Source organism: Dendronephthya gigantea, unplaced genomic scaffold (assembly GCF_004324835.1).
Source record: "Dendronephthya gigantea isolate DGI-Jeju-01 unplaced genomic scaffold, DenGig_1.0 000117F, whole genome shotgun sequence".
Lineage (NCBI taxonomy): Eukaryota > Metazoa > Cnidaria > Anthozoa > Malacalcyonacea > Nephtheidae > Dendronephthya > Dendronephthya gigantea.
Genome location: NW_021163127.1, coordinates 509,937 through 520,621, shown reverse-complemented (window position 1 = coordinate 520,621; position 10,685 = coordinate 509,937). Strand labels below are relative to the sequence as shown.

General features: G+C 35.3%; 1 long non-coding RNA gene across 1 annotated transcript; it reads right to left on the bottom strand.

Moving 5' to 3' along the window:
* Positions 1-6,304: 6,304 nt before the first annotated feature.
* LOC114535404 lies at positions 6,305-9,337 on the bottom strand. Its single transcript, XR_003688300.1, has 5 exons — positions 9,282-9,337; positions 7,582-7,910; positions 7,096-7,209; positions 6,693-6,897; positions 6,305-6,407 (listed from the first exon to the last, which is right to left on the bottom strand). It is a non-coding gene; the product is annotated as an uncharacterized LOC114535404 (long non-coding RNA).
* Between the last annotated feature and the right edge of the window lie 1,348 nt (positions 9,338-10,685).

The window sequence follows — 10,685 nt, the reverse complement described above, 5'->3', positions numbered from 1 at the left end:
TTGAGCAAAGCTGTTTCAAAATATCTTCTTTCATTTGGTCAGTTTGTGGTGCATGGAACTGAGCAAATAACTTATTTGATGGGGTTGGTTTAGCACCTGGGGGGTAATACTGTTGGGGACCGAGAATATGCTCAAACAATTTATATGCAAATCCACATATCTTAAGGGTGTATACACAATGGTTAAAGGATATTGATTCTTTTCTTGGAGAAGACCAGTTGCAATTGGCTCCAAAATAGACTTGACAGCATCAATGTCTTGTCCAGATCGAAATATTTTACTGTAAAAAATATTTTTCCTATCTGGATTGGCAACAATAGAAATGCAATTTTTCAACCCAAGTGAGTCCTGAATAGCCTTCATGTCCATCTTATTAGCTGTTGCAGTCATAGCAAGACATGGGACATCTGGGAACAATGCACATAACACTCCCAGTTTTCCATAATCTTTCCTGAAGTCTTTCCCCCTTCAGTACGAAACAAAAATATCATAGAATTTGTTTAGCGAAGCATCCATTTTTTTCCAGAAGGCTACCCAAATTTTACACATGGTATACTAGAAAATTTGTTTCCTAATATTGGAATTTTCATTTTTTAAAATACTAACCATTCCACTATACAACGAGCCTCGTCTACGACAATAGCAACAACATTCTCTTGGTAGATATTGCTCAGCAATAATTCTCATCCATATTTACTGGAAATCAAGTCTCCAGATGCGCAAGTTATAAGCTCCAACACGTAAATTGTTCTCTTCGCACAGACTGAAATCGACATTTACATCATCGTTCATATATTCCTCGTCAGAATCAAGTTCCCGACTTCTTGGCTCTTTCACATTCAAAACGGACGCTCTGATTCCACTCGTACTTAAGCGAGATATTTGGTCACTCGTTAAGGAATTAAGACGCGATACAACGATAACTATTGAATCAATCTGTTCCGTTGAAATACTCGATTTCGAACTAGAACCACGCAATTCATGTTTCGCGGACAACAGTACAGGCGTAAGATGGAAGATCAGAGATTTTCCATATCCCGTTGGTAAAACGCACATAACATCCTTTTGCAAGTAAATACTCTCCAGACAAATAACTTGCTTTGGTTTTAAGATAATTTCTTTATATAAACTATTTAAAACTGCAAATTCCAAGCACAAGAAAAAGGCAATGTATTCCAACATGGCGACGACAGCAGAAATGACAGCTAACAAGTGTAAGCATGTAATATGATACTTTCTCCATACCCCCTAAGGCAATGCAATTTTTATAGGCCACGTGACCAGCGGTAACCAGGGTCTTTTCTCCCCATGAGTAAAGACCCTAAGTATGAGGTTGGCATAACATCATCTAATGTTATTCCACTTTCCGTCTCAACAGTCATGAGATTTGCTGGGATGCCATTTTCAGGTAAAGAGTTTAATGCAACTTCATCAATTTCTAAATCAGCATAATGAGGATTATTACGGACAAGCCGCAATAATGCATTGTGTACTTTTTCTCTTCTTACATTAATTTAACATCTTTAAATGTGTTATCTCTACCTTTGACTTTAACAATAATCACAGACAATTCTTTTGGATATCTTGGCAATGATGTTGCAAGTTCTTTCATATTTTGTGGCAAGTTAAAACAATGCCCTGAGTAACCATGTTGTCCCCCAGGTTTAATATAAACTCTAATGATAGGGAGAGCATGAGCAATCAACATTTCTTCAACTTGAGTCAAATTTTGTTACTCATGTGGGACAGGTGAAGGAATCATTGAATTTTCAAGTGAAAATTTTTTAGGAGATTTTGTATCTCTAGAACATTGAGAGCATATATAACTATCAGGTGACATTGCTTTAGATTTTAATGGCCATGCTTCCTGACATATTGTGCATTAATTAATTGATAAAGAATTGAACAGATTTATGAAACTTAGTCATGTTTGATTTTGCCCAATTCTGTTGATGAATAATACTACCAGTTTATTCGATGTCAAATTGTTTCAAATAATCTTGTTGATTTGTTTTATTCCCAAAACTACACATTGTACCTTTTCTCTTGTACTGATTAGCACTACCAAGACGAGTTTGCTTTTCAATTAGAGTTTCCTGTGCTCGTTTTGTTTTTCGATATTTTCTATCATTTTCAATTCTACTTTGTTTTTCAGTCTCAGTTTCCTGTGCTTGTTTCTTTTTCTTATACTTTCTAGAATTTTCTAGTCTATTTTGTTTCTCGCTTTCAGTTTCCTCTGAACGTTTTTGTCTTACATGCTCTATTCCACTTTGGCTTGAATTAAGTGCACCTATTTGTGTTATATCAGAATTTGATAACTGAACGATTACTCCTTTCATTTCAAAGGGTGTTTGAATACCTTGAGGTACAGTATTTTGGAAATAGATTACCAGGTTTTCTATACCTTCAACAGACGCTAATATGCATTTTCCAAATGGATGTGGCATCCCATATAAATCTCTTGAATGAGAATCAAATATTTTAAATTTTTCTTCAGAAGTCTTAAATATTGCAACAGTGTTACAATCAATGGTCAACATGCAATGATGATAATTTAATTGAGTTTCACAAAACCATTGAGTGCATTTTCCAAAGAATAATAAGGTAGATTGGTTGTTGGTATGAATAAATCACCTCCAATTGGCTCACCGTATTGCAAATAATAAATGTTATCAAAAGCTGAGACCATTTCTGGCACATCATTTAAAAGCAAATAGCTTTTATTAATAGAATTACTTATAAAAGAATAGAGGTTATTTCCAGCACACAGTATGTCATTCAATAATGCTGAATCCCATGCATTAACATTTGTAATATGATTATACACTATTGCAGTCAACGACATAGCTAAACATATTGTTCACCAGCATTTTGTCAAAATTTTTTTATCGCCCTGGCTAAAATCAGCACAGATTGTTTTACTCGGGTCAACCACATCATACACTGTGGGTCCAGAATTTTCTTCCACATCATTTGACATTCTCAACAACAGTGCAACATACACAATGTAGCAAGACATTTTAGTGAATGACACTATCATTTGACTAAAACATTTAATAATAATAGCAGTGGCACAATGGCTAGCTTTAATATAAATAGCAGTGGCACAATGGCTTGCTTTACATAAATAGCAGTGGCACAATGGCTTGCTTTAATATAAATAGCAGTGGCACAATGGCTTGCTTTAATATAAATAGCAGTGGCACAATGGCTTGCTTTAATATAAATAGCAGTGGCACAATGACTTGCTTTACTAATAGTAGCAATACTATCAATAGCACAACTTGCTGCATTTAGTACCAGCTGAATTACAAACATCAACATCATGTGACGAAATTTACCTTCTAAGTGAGTCGAGTACTTTTTGATTTGTACGCAATTATGTGCTCTGATGCGGGCACGATATTGCTCAATTATTATGCCCATCAATGATTTTAATATACACAATCAATCTGTGATTTTACCTTTAAAATGTTGTATGTTTTGCGACTACTGCAGACTTTGTGTATTTATCACCACATTCAAGAATTCAATAAAGTTTACACTTTACACAACCTCTTGAATGCGTGTATCTAAGGGCCATTCGTTTTTCACTAAAACAAAAATCGAATTGCGATCATAAAACTTCGTTTTTTCTTTTTTATGTTTGAGAAAAACGGAAATAGAATTGAATTCCGTTTTCTTCGCCTGAAAAATGGAACCAAATAAAGATTTTCCTTCGTTACTTTCAAACTATTTTCTGAACATGGTAAAAACGGATTTTCAAACTGAATTTCAATTTCCATCAAAGGGCTGATTAGAAGTTTTCTCATGCTAACCCCCCCCCTGGATTTTCGCGCCTTTTTGTTATTTTCGTGCATTTTCCGTACGACATACTGGATATCAACACGACGCGAGATATGGAAGACGAAAACTTAAATTTTTCCTTCGGTGAAGGAGATGAAAGAAAAGATCGAAAATTAAAAAAGAGTCAAGTTAACGTAGAAAGGTTAGCCTGTATGTTTGGGGTAAGTGGATGGGATAAATGACCTGTTTTCGTTTGTGATTTTTAGTCTAAAATTTTCGAAGTTTACAAACTGAATGGTTTATACGTTGCACTTTGCAGTTGGAACTAATAGGAATACACATTGTTGACGAATTTTCGGGCAACACAGAGTGGCCAAACAAGGAAGGTCGGTTTGACTTGAGTGATTTTCGAAAGGAATCCTTTGTAAAAGTCGAAGGTGAAAGAAAAGGAAGAGCTAGTGCGTCAACCTCATTTGGAGGATTGCACTCGCTGCAGTCTCCTTCAAGCTCATTTGCTTCAAGTTCTAATTTCAGTGGATATTTTCCTATGTTCAGGTAAGTAAAAAACCCAGTTCAATTTACGTTAGGACAGAGAGGACTCCTCAGTTATTTCATGTTTTATTCACAATCATCATCCATTTCGAATATTAGCCTTGGGCGGCTAATCGTGTTAAAGTATAGAGTCAAGCTGATTAGACTAGTCGAAGTCAATGTAATGTTTCAGCAGTATGCAGTGTCAGTGGCATATTGAAGTGTAAAGTAAAAGTTTAAAGTATGAACAAAAATATTTGAGTCTTTTCTAACTTTGTCGAAGTCTCACTTGCAGCTTTTATCGGAAATATAAGTCGCGCATCTCACTTTAATGGGTCCACTCGCAGCTCGCAGCTGTTCAATTTTATTTCCTCGCAGCTACGCGTAGAGAATTTGATACATGTTTTTCAACCTGGGAAGTCAAGCAGTGGCGTAGCCAGCCTGACGATTTTGTCCCGCTATGTAAATTTCGAGTTATTATAATTATTCATGTCTTTAGAGATCTATTGTTTTCACAGTCAGTGAACACTACGCTACTGAAGTCAAGCGGCCTTTTTCTTCTATTTCCTTCTGTAGATCTGTTGTGCCTTCCAAAAAAAAGAGTAACAGCTACTGTCTGAAAGTTACACTGGCTAAGAAGAATGGGAATAAAGTGACAAATCAAACAAGGCAGACCTATGTTACCATAAATGATGTTACAGCGACTGTCCCGTACATAACTGCCCAATGCAGGGAAGAGTTTCAGAACAACACACTAATTCTCGTGTCTTCTAATTGTTTACCCATTGAAGATAGTGATGCAACTAAAGGTATGTCATCTAGTACACCACATCACAATTTTATGACAATTTTACACATGGCTATTTCGCCAATAAATGACTGTGTTTGTGAATTGTATCAAATAAATAATGTTATTTCTCACTTCCCATATATTGAACAAACCAGGTCACAAATTTTTATGTTAACAACGTACATAATTCACTCTCAGACAACCGCAAAATTTCAACGAAAATACACTTTTAAGCAAGCATTTTTAAGTTGAACTAAGTAATTGTCTTTGATGATGTCATGACAGGATTAGCATTTTGGAAGGCGAACTCAAGAAAAACATTTGCGGTACCGCAAACAGTAAAGAATGAGCGTGGTATCATATGTCTAGATGACGATCTTGATGATGATGATGACCCTGAAACAATTACTTTTGGTGAAAAATCAGGTAATATTGCATCAACCTGATACCATGCAATGTTATTCTATCTATAATAATAGATGTATATTCATAACAAAAAGTATGGTTTTTATAACCTTTGCTAGGTGAGACTAGTAAGAATATGAAAAGCAATATAAAATCTGCTGTGATGGATGCTGTCAATGAAGTATTACCAAAAGCAATGCAATCATTGCAAGAAAATTTTGAAAAAGCTTTGAAAAGTCATGTGAGCAATAAAGCATTTGTTGAGAAAGCACTGCAAAATTCATTTTTGAAAGAAATAACAGATTGTTTCCAGTGCATAATTTGTAAAGATACATCAACATCACCTATTATAGTTTCCAGTTGTTGTGAGTCAGTCATTGGTTGTTTTGAATGTGTAAAGACATGGACAGACACTGGAAAAACAACATGCCCAAAGTGCAGAGAGGATGGCTTCAACACTGCCACAATTTCTCTTAATAGTTTTGATGATTTTATCAAAAAGTTGCATTGAATATCATACAGTATATACAGCGATAGCAATGGACACAAGACTGTTAAACGCCTTCTTTTGAGATTAATGATTGATATCATCTAGACATTAATTGTTGTGTTATGTTCAAGTGCATCATGATAGCATTGCAAAAATGTGTATTATCATGATTAACTAGCTTGCCATATACCAGTTCCCAGTTAATATGATTAAATTGTTCCTCTCTTTCATTTTGTAAATGTGGATTTGTGAATAATGGATCTTGGGCAAATGCAGGAAAACGTGTTATCCTTCCACCATCGTTTTCATACCTTGCAACCGCCTCCTCGCATGTTGGAATCATGTTCAACGGCACTTTTGCCACTCTATTGTTGTTGTTTCTGAGATCAATTGGCCTTCCAACTCCTGTGATAATAAGAAATTATAAAAGGAACATTGTAAAAAAGTTTGAGATATGAAAAAAAAGTGAAAAAAGAAAAACAAAGTGAAAATTAAAGAAAATAAAAATTGAAGAGAAGCTTTCTCAAAGTTAACAATTAAAGCTAGTGCAAATAAACTCTGATGATGTCATAAAATAAATTGGCAATGAAGGTTTTCATTACGAAGATATAAATTAAACTAAATAATTGAAATTGATTATTAATTAAAGTAAATGAGAAAAAATTGTGCCAATTAAGAGAAGGATATTACCTGGTATAGCATGATGATTCCATGACCGAACTGCTTTCTCCATTCCCACAAAAGCTACTTTCAAACTGACTGATGAAACAGAATGTTTGACATTCTCAAGTTCCATGTCAATTAAATTTCTTTCCTCCATTTGACGCAAAGCTGATTTAATCGGGTAATTAACTCTTGCATTTACTTCCACCCAGAATCTTTCAATCACAAGATTCTATAAAATATAAAAATAAATGGTATGGTCCTGAAAATTCTACACAGGCAGAGTTTTTCATAAGCTTAATTTTTAAGTGGATAGACATTAAGGGTAAAGTACTTCTGTCTCTTACTCGGAAAACCTAGGAAGCAATAGCCAACCCCCCTGAGTTATTGGTATGAACTATCTTCTACTATTTGGTTTTATGATGCATACCTTTTTTGATTCTGTTTGACGATGGGGATCTCTACCTTGATTTGTTCTGAACTCAGCCAACATTTCTTGGACATACAGTAAGAGGACAAACTCCATCCCATGATCAACTCTGATCTGATCGAATAATCCTTCATTTAGTATGATATTCCTGTAAATGACATTCAACATTATAAAAGGAAATATCACCTATAGCCAGGGATGGATCAAGTGTGGTTTATAATATTCCAGAAAACAGCAGCATGGGGATATTAGAATGTATGTTTGTTCATAAAAATATGAAAGACAATGAGGTGTAATTAACTTTGATTGTTAGAGCCAGATTCTTGTAATTTAGCAACAATTCCATGCATAATTTTTTTAAATTTCAATTAATACCGAAATTTGCACCCCCAGTCACCCTTGCTTATGGCTCATTGATATATTTCAATATTTTCACATTTCTAATGTGATTTTCATGTGACTCATAATTCAATAAAAATTAAATACCTGAACATGTCATAAATCACGACATTGTTTTTTACTGGCATACATGAAAATGCAGTAATAAACCTGGAATATCCATCAATTGCACAAACATGTGTGACACCAAACATAGCTATTTTTTCATTCTGGTCTAAGTGCAACTTGTGGCCAAAATATTCTGCGATGTATGGATGTGGATTTGTAAGTCTTTCGGTTCGTGCGTTACGCTGTTGCTGGTATAATGGTGAAACCCTGGCCAAGGAATTTCGAACACGTTGCTCAGAGGCAAGTGAAAATCCACATTTGCTATCCAAATAACCCTTCATCATCTTCCGCCCATAAACTGGACCAACCTGTAAAAAATATTAAACAGTGAGATACATAAAAGCTACTATACTAGGGATCCAAGGATAGTGCAAAGTTTTCATGCCCTGTAATACCTAAGCAACACGTTTTCCCAACATAAACATTTTGCCTTATGCCAGTAAAAATATAATGAACTAGGTTAAACATTAATCACAAGGAAATTACTCAAAGTACTCAAGTTACGTTAGTCGCAAATACTGTCACTATTAAATTATAATTTTAGTTGCCCATGTAAACCGGGCGCGATTTTCTCAGTTTAGTCTCTTTTCTTCGTCAAACAACTGTGACTACATTCACTACATTTATATGATGGCAACAATTTACCGTCATTTCATAAGAATAGCCAAAATAGTTGCGTTGTAAATAATGTAAATAAACCGCGGTGCATATATTATGTCTATGATGTGGATACGTCGACGCGTAAATCGATACAAAACAATATACTTATAATCAATACTGTATACCGCCAAAATGATTTAATTACTGCACAAAATGCCCGTTTTGTATAGTACCATTTATGTACTGTATGCAGAATACCAGGTATCGACTTGCTATTGACATAATATATATTCGTCATTCGTGTAAGAGATTAGAGATCTATCAATACATAAACAACACAGTGTCGTTTCTTCCTAACCTCTTATGTAGCTCTATTTATGGAATAAACCTTCCAAATTATATTTGTGTCGAATTGAATGCTCGTAATTCATAACATAAGTTCATAAATTGCGTAGATTCTCAAAGAATTGCACGATTTTTACGCCCGGAATGTTTTGAAGCAATGGTCGTCGCTCCTCGTTTCTTTACATCGTGAATAATGTTGAAGGCTCGATGGCACATGCGCAGTTGCGACGTATAGGAAAAGAATCGGGTGTTCCGGGGGTAAATCTGCGCAAATCCCTTTGAAACAAAACCCAAACCGCGGAAAAGCAATGCTTCAAAATTTACAGTAACGGTCAAAATTTCTCAATATTTTGGTGAACTTAGCAAAAGGGATGTAGAGAATTAATAAATAAAGCAAGTTAAACTCATTTAAAAACTTTGAATTACTGATCATATACAAAAAGGTACTATACGCATAAACCAATCTACCCCCCGTAAAGTTTACACTATGACTGACTGTCTGACTGACTGACTGACTGACTGTCTGACTGACTTACTGACTCGTTTGAATTTTCGCCACTGATCACAATACTGCAAAGTTTCTCAAACTTTGCACTAAAAATGAAACGAGAGGAAACCAACATTTTGGATGACTATTAAGTTGTAGAATATGCTTAACATTATGTATTAGTATTATGTATTAGCTTGAGCAACACTTTTTTCTGTCTATCTTTCTCAAATAGATGAAAAAGTACCTCGGAAACAGCATTTTTTACAGCATCATCAAGATGTTCGTCAGAAATAATGCCTCTCTTTCTGATTCCATTTTCCTTGCAAAAGCGTTTTATACTTCGAACAGAAAAACCTCTTTGTTCCGGATACGCTGCCATAAGGGCATCCGACAAATCTTCTAATGTTTTTTTTCTTTGAGATAAGAAGCTTCTTATAAATTGTTCGTGTTCTTCTAAAGCCGCCATATTGGAAATTTCTGGTTTGTGATGGGGGGTGCATATTGAAGAGCATAAGCCCGCATCAGCCCTTTGATGGAAATTGAAATTCAGTTTGAAAATCCGTTTTCCCATGTTCAGAAAATAGTTTGAAAGTAACGAAGGAAAATCTTTATTTGGTTCCATTTTTCAGGCGAAGAAAACGGAATTCAATTCTATTTCCGTTTTTCTCAAACATAAAAAAGAAAAAACGAAGTTTTATGATCGCAATTCGATTTTTGTTTCAGTGAAAAACGAATGGCCCTTAGATACACGCATTCTCTTGGTATAGAAAATGCTATAGCTCATTATCATGTTCGCCACGTAGTCGGAGAGTTCAGGATGCTTCTGTAGAAAATCTAGCGTATAGAATTTTAAAGCTTCCTTGTACGCCACAATTACACGTCACAAAACGTCATAAACTTGGACATCTCGACATCCAAAAATCGAGATGTCGACCATACATAGCTCAGGCAAACGGACTGGCACAAGTACAAGATCAGCTAACCTGCAAGAATAGGTGGCAATAAAATAACCTGAATGCCTTGCTTGAATTTTGACCAATGGTTGTCCAATCTCTAGCAACTTCTCATAATTATATTCAGCAACACTTTTTTTATCAAAGTTCAGCCAGATAGCATCATTAAATCGATCCATTGCAACGTTAGGTCTGGAGTGCTCTATCAATAGTTTTCAGTCCATCTTGGTGACTTGTCCATCTCTCATTCTAATCAATAGAATGCAAAGTTTGACCACCAATACTGCTTTGTTATTTGCCATTTGATTTACCGCATCCTCAAAATGTTGGTTGAGTCTACATAACAACATCCAGTTCTTGATTTGGTCTTCCTCGTTCGCTTCAGGTTGATCCTGTTCATCATCGCTTTCATCATTACTTTCAGTTCCATATGTTTCATTTGCCTGTGCAGCCTGGAGCAACTCTGTTTCAATAGAACACCCAAATTCATTGTCTCTAGCAAAATCTGTTTGAAAAAATGCAGCATATGCGTTAATAAATATATCATCAGTTTCCTCCATGTCATCCCATGCATTTGATGACTTACCTTCCCATGGTTTAAACTTAATCAGTTGGATACTTGCAGTATTTCCCAAAGGTTGGGCCACCAGGATTGGCTGAAATTTACTAAGCTGTGATAATCAACGTCATGATTA